At 53.6% G+C, this 12,976-nt stretch overlaps 1 pseudogene; it reads right to left on the minus strand.

The window, feature by feature from the left end:
* Nucleotides 1-12,976, minus strand: part of LOC131096519 (zinc finger protein 850-like) — a 425,516-nt pseudogene that overhangs the window by 171,128 nt on the left and 241,412 nt on the right.

The raw sequence follows: 12,976 nt of genomic DNA on the forward strand, positions 1-12,976 counted from the left end.
CTGTCCAGCAGCCCCCGGGAGGCCAAACCAGCCACACCTGCTCCCTGTCTCGTTGGTTCCATGGGGCCCCCACATGGTCTCCTTGATTCCAGGAGTCCCTGCAGTGTCACAGGGTTCTCCTTTCTTCTGCAGTGTCACAATGGCCTCTTGGCTTCCCTGAGCCCTTCAATGTCTCCATGGCCCCTCGGCTCCCTGTGGCCCCGCTGTGTCACAACGGCTCCTTGGTTCCATGGGCCCCACAGCTTCATCCTTGGCCCTTGGTTCCATAGGGGGCCTGAGTTTCACAATGGTCCCCCTGATTCCATGAGGCACCAGAGTGTCACAATTGTCTCTTTGCTCCCATGAGGTTCCATAGTGCCACCATGGTGTCCTTGGATCTGCATGGTCACAATGGCCCCTTGGTTCCATGAGTTTCTGTTCTGTCAGCAATGGTTCTTTTGCTCCAGAGGGGCCTTGATGTGTCACAAGGGTTCCATGGTTGCGGTTTGTGTCTCACCCACACTGAAACCCCAGCAGTTGGTAGCCATGTGCATTTCTTTCTATAGAGCTTCCGTCCTCCTGTCTTTCTCCTTATAATGCTCTTGATATGGAACATTTTTTGGTACCTCAACAACTGAAGTGGTTAAACGTTTCCAGGTGCAACGGGATGAGTTAAGGAAGTTACTGCTATGGTGTTTTATGTTGAATTAGATGTTTTATTAAATGTTTTTCGAAAGTTTCTTGATTTTCTGTACTTTGCCAGTAAAATTTTGTGTCATTTTGACCTCTTGAGAATATATGGTTGGTGTTTCTCCTGTGCACCAAACTCCAGTAAAGGAACCTTTGGTTATTGTGAGAAACGACTGCTGACTTTGAAAATTTTAAAAGGTTTATTCAACCTTAACATAAATTACAAGAAAAGGACTCAATAAGGAAGAACAGGCCTGGGAGCTTCCATCGTGCCTGCCTACCACGTGCCTGGCTCATCCTCAAGATGGACACTCCGTCTTTTATACCCCAAGTATTGAATCAGCCAACCCTGGCCCCTCCCACAGTCTGTCAGTCAACTCTTCTTTGCTGTTTATTAGTGGAGTCTGCTTTCTTGCAGCTTGATTGGAGGGTCAGGTCGTGTCATGCCACGCCCCCTCCCCAAGGAACAAGCTTTTGTACTCACCTTCTTTCCACCTGTCCTGGATGGCTCAGGCTGTCTGATGGTAACAATAGGGGGAAAGGGGACTGTGGGGAGAACAGAGGACATCTAAACAACAGCCTGCAATAATGTAATCACACATCAATAAAACTTCTCTTAATATTGACACAGTATTCATCCCTTAATTGCAAGAGCCAATCATCTCATTAGCCATCTGTAAGACAAAGGGACTAAAATCACCGTTAAAAGGCTTGGTTCAACCTAAAATTACCCAAAGAGGCCTAAAATCAGCCAAAGGCATCTAAAATCCACCTTAAACCTGCCCAGTTTATCCTAAAACCACTCAAACAGATCCAAACCCCACCCAAATGGGTTTATATCATCCAAAGGGATCTAAAATCCACCCTCAACCCTCCAGATTTGGCATAAAATCAGCCAAAGGGGCATAAGATCCACCCTAAAAGGCTTGAAATCACTGTAAGGGATCTGAAACCCACCCTAAACCTGCCCAGTTTGGCCTAAAATCACCCAATTGGACCTAAATTCTTCAGACCAAACACAGCAGCAGAACCGGCACCAGCAGCAAGACTGAGACCAACACAGGAACTGGGATTGGCAGCGCTACAGGACCGGCACCAGGACTAGGACTGAGACCCAGACCAGAACCAGCACCAGAACTGCCACTGGGACAAAGCCTGACACTGGGACCGGCAACAGGAGCACTTTGGAACTGGGACTGGCACTGGCAGCGCTCCAGGACTGGGATCAGGAACAAGACTGGAACCCGGCACCTGCACCGGGACTGCTCTGGGACCAGCACCAGGATCGAGACCGGGAGCGCACCAGGACTGAGACCGAGACCGTCACCGGAACCAGCACCGAGACCGCCAGCACTCTGGGACCAGGACCGAGACTGAGATTGGCAGTGGGAGCACTCCAGGACCAAGACTGGCACCAGCAGCAGCACTGGGTCCAGAACTGCTCTGAGACCGAGACAGAGACCAGGACCGGCACCACTGTGCGATTGAGATTGACACGAGAACCAGAATCAGCACTGGGAGTGTTTCGGGACTGAGACAGGGACCAAGGCTGGCACCGGGACCAGGATCAGCGCCAGGATGACTCTGAGATTGGCAAAAGGATTGGAAATGGGATTAGAAATGGGATTGGAATTGGGATCCCTCCTGAAACTCTGCATTTGTTCCAGGGAGCTTTGGCTGCACCCCCAGGCAGGGCAGGACCTCCTTGGTTTACATCGATCTGGTGCAGCATCCTGGTCCGTATGGTCCAGTTTGTATGATCCCAGCCTCTGCTCCTAATCCCTATGGTCCCAGCCTGTGAAATCCTGGTCCACGTGATCCCAGTCTGTATGGTCCTGCACAGCACACACTCCAAGGACCTGGAATTCCATTTCCCAGCCAGGAAAAGATATTCCTGCCCTTGAAGGCAAAGCTCTTATGAAGGGGCCAAAAGCCAAGTGGAGCAAGATCCTACAGTGACATTTCACTGCCAGCCTTCAGAACTTCACCCATGGCTGTTGTAGCTCCTGCACTGGGAACTGAATCAGGGCAGGGTCTTTGGTGGCAGCTGCCCTGGCTCAAGGGAGGCACTGAGAGAGAAAAAGAGCAGGCAAAGGGAGGCAGGAGAGAAAGGAGGACACAAACACAATCAGCTTAGAAGGTGGCACTCTGCCAATAGAACTGCAACTGACTAAAAATGAAAGGGACAGAAATCAGTAACTCTGAAAGTTTTATTTGCTATCAAATACATCCCAACCAGCCAGCCCCACACAATCCCCATGCCATCGCTCCAAATTGGGATCCCACTTCTCCCAATCTCCTTCCCACCCCATCTCACCATGCCATCGGTGGAATCAAGTGAGTTTGGCATGGGATTGAGTTTATTTTAAGGTGGGAACAAGCTATTTTGATGTGGGATTGAGCCCATATGAATTAAAATTCAGTTGTTTAACACTACTATAAAAGTGTGTAAGCTGGATCAATAAATCGGAGTTCGATTTATTGATCCAGCTTACACACTTTTATAGTAGTGTTAATTAAGTTCATACATATTGCAAAACCCGAGCTCATTATTGGCTACAGATTACACACCAACCCCTCCTTTTGTTGTCAAGATCTGTGGTTTCTTGTTGAGACTAACATTTGTTTTTCTCATCCTGTTGTTGACTTGTTATTGACTGTTCTCAAGGCCTCCGTGTTTTCCATCATGTTTTTTCTCATCACTTTACTCAAGGACATGGTGTTTATTGTTTAAGGAAAAAGCCTGAGAACTTGCTGCTTACAGCTGCCTTTTACTTTTTAACCAGCTGTATATTTTCATGGCCCCTCTATAAGCCATGTCTGAACAAAATTCTGCAACAGTTGTTTTCAGAGGGATTCAGTTGTTTTGAGGTGACCCTCTTGGCTTTTGGAGCGCAAAGAGATGGAAAACACTGCCCAAAATCCCCCCAGAGAACCCACAAATCCTCCAGAATATTGTCCCTAAACCATCAATTCTCCCTTAAAAACCTCTGAAATTGTGGAACTTTAGACATCTTTGATCAATTTCTTTCATTTAATAGCAGCCTGTTTTGGCTGTTTTTAAGGGATGAAGATGAAGCAAAAGAAAATTGAGGCCAAACGAAAAGGAGAGAAGCAGCCAGGTGTGTTCCCAGCATGGATCACAAGGAATGTAAGTGACCAGGGCGGTGGCCAAAGTGCCTCCTCCAGTGCGGGATGGAGCAAAAGCAGCGCACGAAGCTCTTGCACTCGGGGCACTCGCAGGGCTTCCCTTAGTGGTGACTCCGTTGGTGTTCGGGCAAGTGAGAGCTCTGTGAGAAGCTCTTCCCACACTGGGGACACTCGTAGGGCGTCTACCCTGTGTGACTCTGATAGTGTCGGAGGAGATGGGAGCTGGTCTGAAACCCCTTCCCACACTTGGAACACTCGTAGGGCCTCTCCCCAGTGTGTATCCTCTGGTGCTGGATCAGCTCAGAGCTCCACCTGAAGCTCTTCCCGCACTCCACGCACGTGTGGGGCTTCTCCCCATCTTGGAGCACCAGCTCCGAGCTCTGGCTCCATCTCCGGCCGCCTTCCCGGCCCAGGCTGGCTCTTTCCCCATCAGATCCCCACCAGCTGCATTTGCAGCCCCTCCTCGTGCGGCATCTCCAGGGCTTGTCCTCCCCGTTGGCTTCCTGCACTGTGGAGCCGCTCAAAACGGCCTCTGCCACCAGGTTCTGCTGCAGGCGTTTGTCCTCCCTGCTCTCCATGCTCAGCTCCTGCTCTGGGCGGGGAAGGATAAGGACAGGATGGGATTTGCCTCCTGGCCACAGGCAAGGGCAAGGAGATTCCCTCAGGGCTGAGCTGCAGCCGGGGGCCATGCTGGGCTGGGAGATGGAGCAGCACAGAGAGGGAAAGGTGCACTGACTTCCTCCTCACCTGCCTCAGTGTCTCGGGGCATCTTCCTCTTCCTCACACCCTGCCAAGGGTTGGCAATGGGAAATCCTGGTTTGGGGAAAACAAGGGATGAGCACAGTGAGTTTGAAGGTCCCTCGGCACCAGTCCATCTCTACAAGTCACTGGCCATCTGGGCTCCAGAAAACCTCCCAAACACCAAGATTCAGCCCTGAAAAAGCCTCCCAGGTCCCTCGCCTCCGGTGTTGCAGTGTTCCCCCCTGTCCCAGCTGCTGGGGTCACGCTTGGATTGGGGGTCCCCCTTCTCCTCGGTGCCCACCCTGCCCAGGCTGCTGGGAGACCCAGAGATCCCAAAAGTTCCCTCTTTTCCATCTCCCCACTTTGGGATGCCGGGGCTGTTTGGGCTCCCGGGCTCCCTTCTCCCCTCATTCTCTGCTCGGGGCTGCAGCGGCTCCAAGGAGTCCCCCCTGCCCCTCTCCAGGCTCTTGAGGCTCCCGCCAATGGCAGCGCTCCCCCCTCTCTGGGCTCCCCACTTTGGGCTCCTGGGGCACACAGGGCTCTGCTCCTCCAGGCTGCCTCTGCCGGCACCACCACCGGCATCCCTCTGATGTCCCCCCGAGGGGCCTTTTCCGCTCAGCCTTGGACTGCTTCATTCTCCAAACATCCCCCCAAAATCCTCACCCAGGGACCCCCTGGGATGTCTTGGCCTGGCTCCCCCTCCCTGCTCACCGGCGCAACGGGGGATGGCGATGATCCCACAGGTGGGGGCTGCGAATTCAGGCAGGGCTGCAGCGCGGTTCCATCTGCTCAGCCTTGATCCGCCTTTGTCCCTCCTCTTCCTCCCGCTCCTCCTGTTCCATCCCCTCTCCTCCTCCTTCTCCCTCACAGCACCTCCTTCTCCTCTTCCATCCCTCCTCCCCCTCCTCTTTCCCCACCTCCTTCTCCTCCTTTGTCCCTCCCTTTCCCTCCCTCCTCCTCCTCCTCCCTGACCCTCCCTCCTTCTCCTCCTTCTTCCCTCCCATTTTACCCCTCCTCTTCCTCCTGCTCCTCCCTAACTCCACCTACTCCTCTTTTTTCCATCCTTTCTCGATCTCTGTTATCCCTCCTCTTCCATGCCATCCCTGTATTTCCAGTCCTGGTCCATGCGATTCCAGTTTGGTGGGATCCCAGTCCATAGAATCTCAGACCAGTTTATCCCAGTGTGTATGGCCCGGATCCATAGGGTCCCAGTCTGTGCAGTCCCAGACTATAGGATCCCATTTCACAGGGTTCCAGTTTATACAGTCCCAATCCCTATTTGGTCCCATTCCAGTTTATCACAGTCCAGTTTATCCTTTTCCGTAGGATCCCAGTGCAGGCTATCCCAGTCCAGTTTATCCCAGTCCATAGGATCCCAGTTCCATATAATCCCAGTCCATAGGATCCGTCTGGGCTATCCCATTCCAGTTTGTCCCAGTGCATAGGATTCCAGTCTCTCAGGCATCCGCTGAGTAGGGAACTGGGATAACTGGGGGGCACAGGATAGCAGGGTGGGGGGGAACTGGGAAAACGGGGGAAACTGGGATAACAGGAAAAATGGGATAAGGGGGGAACTGGGATAATGTGGGGGACTGGGATAATGGGGGGAACTGGGAGAGTGGGATAATGGGGAACTGGGATGATGGGAATTCCGGGATAACAGAAATTCCAGGATAATGGGAATTCTGGGATCAAGGGGAAATTTGGGATAACAGGAATTCCTGTCTAACAGAAATTCCAGATCAATGGGAAATTTGGGATAACAAGAATTTTGGGATAATGGGGAAATTTGGGATAATGGGAAATTTGGGATAATGAGAATTTTGGGATAACAGAAATTCCAGAATTATGGGAATCTTTGGATAATGAGGAAATTCGGGATAGTACATATGATCCCAGTCCCTATTTGATCCCAGTCCATATCTGATGCCAGTCTGTATTGCTCAGGATACATTCCAAAAGTCTGGAATTCCAGCTCCCAGACAGGAAAAGATGTTCCCGCCCTTGAAGGCAAATGGAGCAAAATCCTACAGAGACATTTCCCTGCCAGCCTTCAGGACTTCAGCTCCTGGGACTGGGAATTAAAATAATATTTGGGAAATAAAATAATAAATAATATGGGGAGGGTCTTTGGTGACAGAGGGGTCAATTAAAATAGGGCAGAGGTCAATTAAATCAGGGATGGAGTCAATTGAATCAGGGCAGAATCCTTGGTGGTCACTGGGGCAATAAATCAAAGGAGGGTATTTGGTGGTCCGTGAGGCAATTAAATATAGGGAGAGTCTCTGGGGGTGCCTGGGTCAATTAAATCAGGGGAGGATCTATGGTGGTCCCTGGGTCAAGGGAGACACTGAGAGAGAAACAGAGCAGGCAAAGAGAGGCAGGAGAGAACAGGGGACACAAACACAGTGAGCTGAGAAGGCAGCACTCTGCGAACAGAACTGCAACGGACTGAACATGAACGGGAGAGAAATCAGTAAGTCTGAGAATTTTATTTGCTATCAAATGCATCCCACACACCCAGCTCCACACAATCCTCAGCCCACCACTCTAACTGAGATCCCACTTCTCCCAATCTCCTCCCAGCCCCATCTTACTTAGGTGGCTGAGGAATCAAGTGAGTTTGGTACGGCACTGAGTTTTTTTGAGGTGGGATTGAGCCCTTTTGGGTAAGATTGAGTTGTTTTCACTGGGATTTCAGTGGTTTTCAGGTGACAGATCCATCTCTCTTGACTTTTGGAGTGCAAAGAGATAGAGAAGCTAGAAACATTAGGGCCAAAACAAAAGTAAAAGCTGCCAGGTGTGTTGCCAACATGGATCACAGGGAATGTGAGTGACCAGGGCTGTGCCCAAAGTGCCTTCTCCAGTGGGGGATGGAGCTGGAGCAGCGCATGAAGCTCTTCCCGCACTCAGGGCACTCGCAGGGCTTCCCTTACCGGTGCCTCCGTTGGTGTCAGGTACAGTCAGAGCTGCTGGAGAAGCTCTTCCCACACTGGGGACACTTGTAGGGCCTCTCCCCAGTGTGGATGCGCCGGTGCTTGATGAGGGTGGAGTTGTGCTTGAATCCCTTCCCGCACTCGGGGCAGCGGAAGGGCCTCTCCTGTGTGTGAATCCGATAGTGTTGGAGGAGATGGGAACCGGTCTGAAACCTCTTCCTGCATTTATCACACTCCTAGGGCCTCTCCCCAGTGTGGATGTGCCTGTGCCTGACGAGGGTGGAGTTCCACCTGAATCCCTTCCCACAGTCGGGGCATTGGAAGGGCCTCTCCTCTGTGTGACTCTGATAGTGCCGGACGAGATGGGAGCTGGTCTGAACCCCCTTCCCACATTTGGAACACTCGTAGGGCCTCTCCCCAGTGTGGGTCCTCTGGTGCGAGATGAGGTGGGAGCGCTGGCTGAAGCTCTGTCCACACTCCCCGCACTTGAAGGGCCGTTCTCCAGTGTGGATCCTCTGGTGCTTGATCAGGCTGGAGCTCCCACAGAAGCTCTTCCCACAATCCCCACACTCATAGGGCTTCTCCCCAGTGTGGATTCTCTGGTGCTTGATCAGGTTGGAGCTCAGGCTGAAGCTCTTCCCACACTCCCCACACTCATAGGGCTTCTCCCCAGTGTGGGTCCTCTGGTGCAGGATCAGGTCGCAGTTCCACCTGAAGTTCTTTCCACACTCCACGCACGTATGGGACTTCTTCCCATCATGGAGCTGCTCATGGAGAACTAGCTCCAAGCTTTGGCTCCATCTCCGGCCGCCTTCCTGGCCCAGGCTGGCTCTTTCCCCCTCAGATTCCCGCCAGCTGTGTTTGCAGCCCCTCCTCGTGCGGCATCTCCAGGGCTTTTCCTCCCCGTTGGCTTCCTGCGCCGTGGAGCCGCTCAAAACGGCCTCTGCCACCAGGTTCTGCTGCGGGCATTTGTCCTCCCTGCTCTCCATGCTCAGCTCATGCTCTGGGGGAGGAAGGACAAGGACAGGATGGGATTTGCCTCCGTGCCACAGGCAAGGGCAAGGAGATTCCCCCAGGGCTGAGCTGCAGCCGGGGCCGTGCTGGGCTGGGAGATGGAGATGCACAGAAGGGAAAGGGCACTGACTTCCTCCTCACCTGCCTCAGTGTCCTGGGGCATCTTCCTCTTCCTCGCAGCATCCCAGGGGTTGGCAATGGGAAATCCTGGTTTGAGGAAAACAAGGGATGAGCACATTTGTAGGAGTGTTGAGGGGTAGGATGGTCGGGACGGACGGAGACGAGAGATCTCTGCAGCCAGGTCGTGGAACTTGCGGTTTATTGCAAAGGGCCTGGGTGCAGGGCCCTGCTTGGAGCTGCCAGCCACAGGTCGGAGCAGGCCCGAGAGAAGAGAGGGCAGAGAGGATGAGAGGGTGAGAGAGTAAGAGGGGAAGAGAGTAAGAGAGTAAGCTTCCCATTACAATACAATAAATCTTCTTCTCTGTTGAATATTCTATTTCTCACTAACCAATCTAGTACAAGATACAAATCTTACATATTCTTACATACAGCCTGTAAGAATCATTACATCATGACACTGTGTTACATTTTAAACCCTGAAAACACCGCTTTGGACCCCTTCTGCTGAGCTAGTAGGGTCTGCCCAGACCCTTGGGTCTGTCTGCACGCAGAGGGAATTGTTTCAGCAAAAGGGGATTACCTTTAGTCAGGCCACAAAATTGTTTTCCAGTTGTTCACTAAGGTATCTCAAAGCTTGCTTCCATCTCAATCTTGCTTAGAGTTTCAATATTCTCAAATTCTTTTGCCAGACAATCATATTTATGAGGCTTCCCTGTTTCATCTTCCTCAACACATGTTCAGTTTGAATGTCCCTCTGCCTGAGTCCGTCTCTACAAGTCACTGGCCACGTGGGCTCCATAAAAACCTCCCAAACACCAAGATTCAGCCTAGGAAAAGCCTCCCAGGAGTTCCCTGTCCCTGGTCCCTCCCCTCTGGTGTTCGGGGGTTCCCCCCTGTCCAAGCTGCTGGGGTCACGCTTGGATTGGGGGTTCCCCCTTCTCCTCAGTGCCCACCCTGCCCAGGCTGCTGGCAGTCCCAGCAATGCCAAAAGCTCCCCGCTCTCCCCATTTCGGGATGCCAGGGCTGTTTGGGCTCCCGGGCTCCCTTCTCCCCTCATTCTCTGCTTGGGGCTGCAGCGGCTCCAAGGAGTCCCCCCTGCCCCTCTCCAGGCTCTTGAGGCTCCCGCCAATGGCGGCGCTCCCCCCTCTCTGGGCTCCCCACTTTGGGCTCCTGGGGCACACAGGGCTCTGCTCCTCCAGGCTGCCTCTGCCGGCACCGCCACCGGCACCCCCCAATGTCCCCTCGAGGGGCCTTTTCTGCTCAGCCTTGGACTGCTTCATTCTCCAAACATCCCCCCAGAAAAGCCCAACCCAGGGACCCCCTGGGATGTCTGGGCCGGGCTCCCCCGCTAACCGGCGCGACGGGGGGCGGGGGGCGATGATCCCACAGGTGGGGGCTGTGAATTCAGGCAGGGCTGCAGCGCAGTTCCTTCTGTTCAGCCTTGATCAAGCCTTTGTCCCGCCTCTTCCTCCCGCTCCTCCTCCGTCTTATCCCCACCTCCTTCTCCTCCTCCATCCCTCCTCCCGCTCCTCCTCCCCTGTAACCCCGCCTCCTTCCCTCCTCTTTCTCCTCCCGCTCCTCCTCTTCCATCCCTCCTCGAGCTCCTCTGTGTTATACCCACATCCTTCTCCTCTTCCATCCTGCCCCTTCCATTCCTTCTCCTCCTCCTCCTCCTCCCTTACCCCTCCTACTCCTCCCCCTTCATTCCTGCCCTTCCCTCCCTCCTTCTCCTCCCCCAGCAGCAGCCACACCCTCGGTGCCCGTTCCCGCAGCCCTCGCAGCCCGTGGCAGGAGCGGGGATGGAGCCGGGACAGGTTGGGATGGGCAGCGCGGGGCTCTCGGCTGCTCCCAGCCGCTGCGGGCGGGGGGAGCCCGGCCCGGGCCAAAGGAGAGGCAAACTGGGCAAACTGGGGGCTGCACATCCAAACTGGGCCTTGCTGGGGACCCTGCCTGGCCACTGCCAGCCCTTGGGGCTCCTCTCGGCACATCTGCCAGGGGGGAACGCACACAGGGCTGGGGGATCCCAGCAGTGGCAGCACTGACAGCACTGGGCTGGACTGGGATCGTACTGGGAGTGACTGGGACTGTACTGGCTTTGTACTGGGATCATACTGGGATCGTACTGGGAGTGATTGGGACTGTACTGGCTTTGTACTGACATCATACTGGGATCGTACCGGGAGTGACTGGGACTGTATTTGCTATGTACTGACATCATGCTGGGATCATAGTGCCATGTCAGGCCAGACTGTGATCGCACTGATGGAGACTGGGATCATACTGGGATCATACTGGGAGTGAGTAGGAGCCTGCAGGGAGCAATTTTGACCCTGTTAGGGAGAAATGGGATAAACTGGGAGTGACAGGGATGGTGCTGAGTGTGACTGGGAATAGCTGTGAGTAACTGGGAACATGCTAGGAGTAACTGGGAGGATCTGGGAGTGACTGGGTGCATGCTGGTGGTGATTGGAAACTGCTGGACTTCAACTGGGATGAACTGGGATAATGCTGGAGGTGACTGGGATAATACTGGCAGTGACTGCCACTACACTGAGGCTGACTGGGAGTGCTTGGGAGCAAATGGAATCATACTGGAAGGAACTGGAAAGATGCTGGAGGAAACTGGGGTACACTGGGAGATACTGGGAGTGACTGGAAAAAAAGTGAGGGTGAAAGAGAGCAACTGGAACCATGTGGAGCACAACTGGTTCATACTGGCAGGGAGTGGGAGCACACTGGGCTCATCTTTGGATCATACTGGGAGGGACTGGACTAATACTGGGAGTGTCTGAGAGCGACTGGGAACACACCCTGCACATCATCCCCCATACTGGGCCTGACTGGGAGCAACTGGGAGCACGCTGGGAGCAAATGGCATCATACTGGGACTGACTGGGCTGATCTAGGAAGCAACTGGGAACCATGCTGGAGGCAGCTGGGGCCGTACTGGGAGAGACTGGAAGCATCTGGGATTATACTGGGACCACACTAGGAGGGCTGGCATGTGACTGGGATCAAACTGGAGCTTACTGGGATCATATTGGGGTTGAATGGGAGTGACTGGGATCACACTTTGGGCTACTGGGAGCAAGTGAGGGAAACTGGGATGATGCTGCAAGCAAACTGGAGGAACTGGGAAGGACTGGATGCATGCTGGAGGCAACTGGGATATAGTGGGCATGACTGGGGGATCATACTGGGAGAACCGAGACCTTACTGGGGCCACTAGCAGTGCCCGGAAATGACTACAGACATGCTGGGGGCAACTGGGATATACTGGGAGTGTCTGTCACCATACTGGGGGGACTGGAACCACACTGGGAACAACTGGGACCATGCTGGGGAGAATGGGGCCCACACTGGGGGCAATTGGAAGTGAGTGGGTATAAAAGGAGTCCTAATAAAATATATGTATTGTATAAGTGGCCGTGCCCCGATCCTAATTGTAAATGGGCTGCAGCTGTGATGTCCTTAATTGAGTGGCTGCAGTGGCTAATGAAGATAACTGGGATAAAAGGGAGTGGGGTGGCCGTGCAGGGAGAGCCTTGGAGGAGCCCTGACCAAGAAGCAGGAACAACACTGCTGTGAAGAGCTGTGTGTGAGAAGAGCACCCTGAAGGTACAGGACTCTAGAAATATAACAACAGCAATCGAAGATAGGACAGCCAAGAGCTGTGGCAGCCTGAAAGCTGGGACTCCAGAAATATAATAACAACAACTGGGACCATGCTGGGAGGGACTGGGATCATCTGGGGAGTAACTGGGACCAGAGCAGGGACAACTGAGTTTAACTGGGACCATACTGGGAGTGTCTGTAACCATACTGGGGGGACTGGAACCATACTGGGAACAGCTGGGCCCATGCTGGGAGCAACTGGGATCACAGTGGGGGCACTGGCATCAGATTGGGAGTGACTGGGAGCAACTGGGATTAGACTCAGGTGACTGGGATCATACTGGGAGTTGCTACACTCATACTGGGATTACACTGGGAGTGAATGGAACCTGACTGGGGGTTACTGGGAGCAACTGGGATGGGCTGGAAGGTTCTGGAACCATGCTGAGAGCACTGAGACTATACCTGGGGCAACTGGGATCATACTGGGAGCAACTGGGGCCACCCTTTGAGCAACAGATGGAAACTGGGATTGTGCTAGAGGAAACTGGGAGCAACTGGGAAAGACTGGGATCATTCTGAGGTACCTAAAACCTACTGGGAGTGTCTCTAACCATACTGGGGGCACTGGAACCACACTGGGAACAGCTGGGATCATGCTGGGAGCACCTGGGACGATGCTGGGGGAAACTGAATCTACTCTGGAGGCAACTGGGCACGACTGGGACCCT

Source organism: Melospiza georgiana, unplaced genomic scaffold (assembly GCF_028018845.1).
Source record: "Melospiza georgiana isolate bMelGeo1 unplaced genomic scaffold, bMelGeo1.pri scaffold_42, whole genome shotgun sequence".
In the NCBI taxonomy this organism is placed as follows: Eukaryota; Metazoa; Chordata; class Aves; order Passeriformes; family Passerellidae; genus Melospiza; species Melospiza georgiana.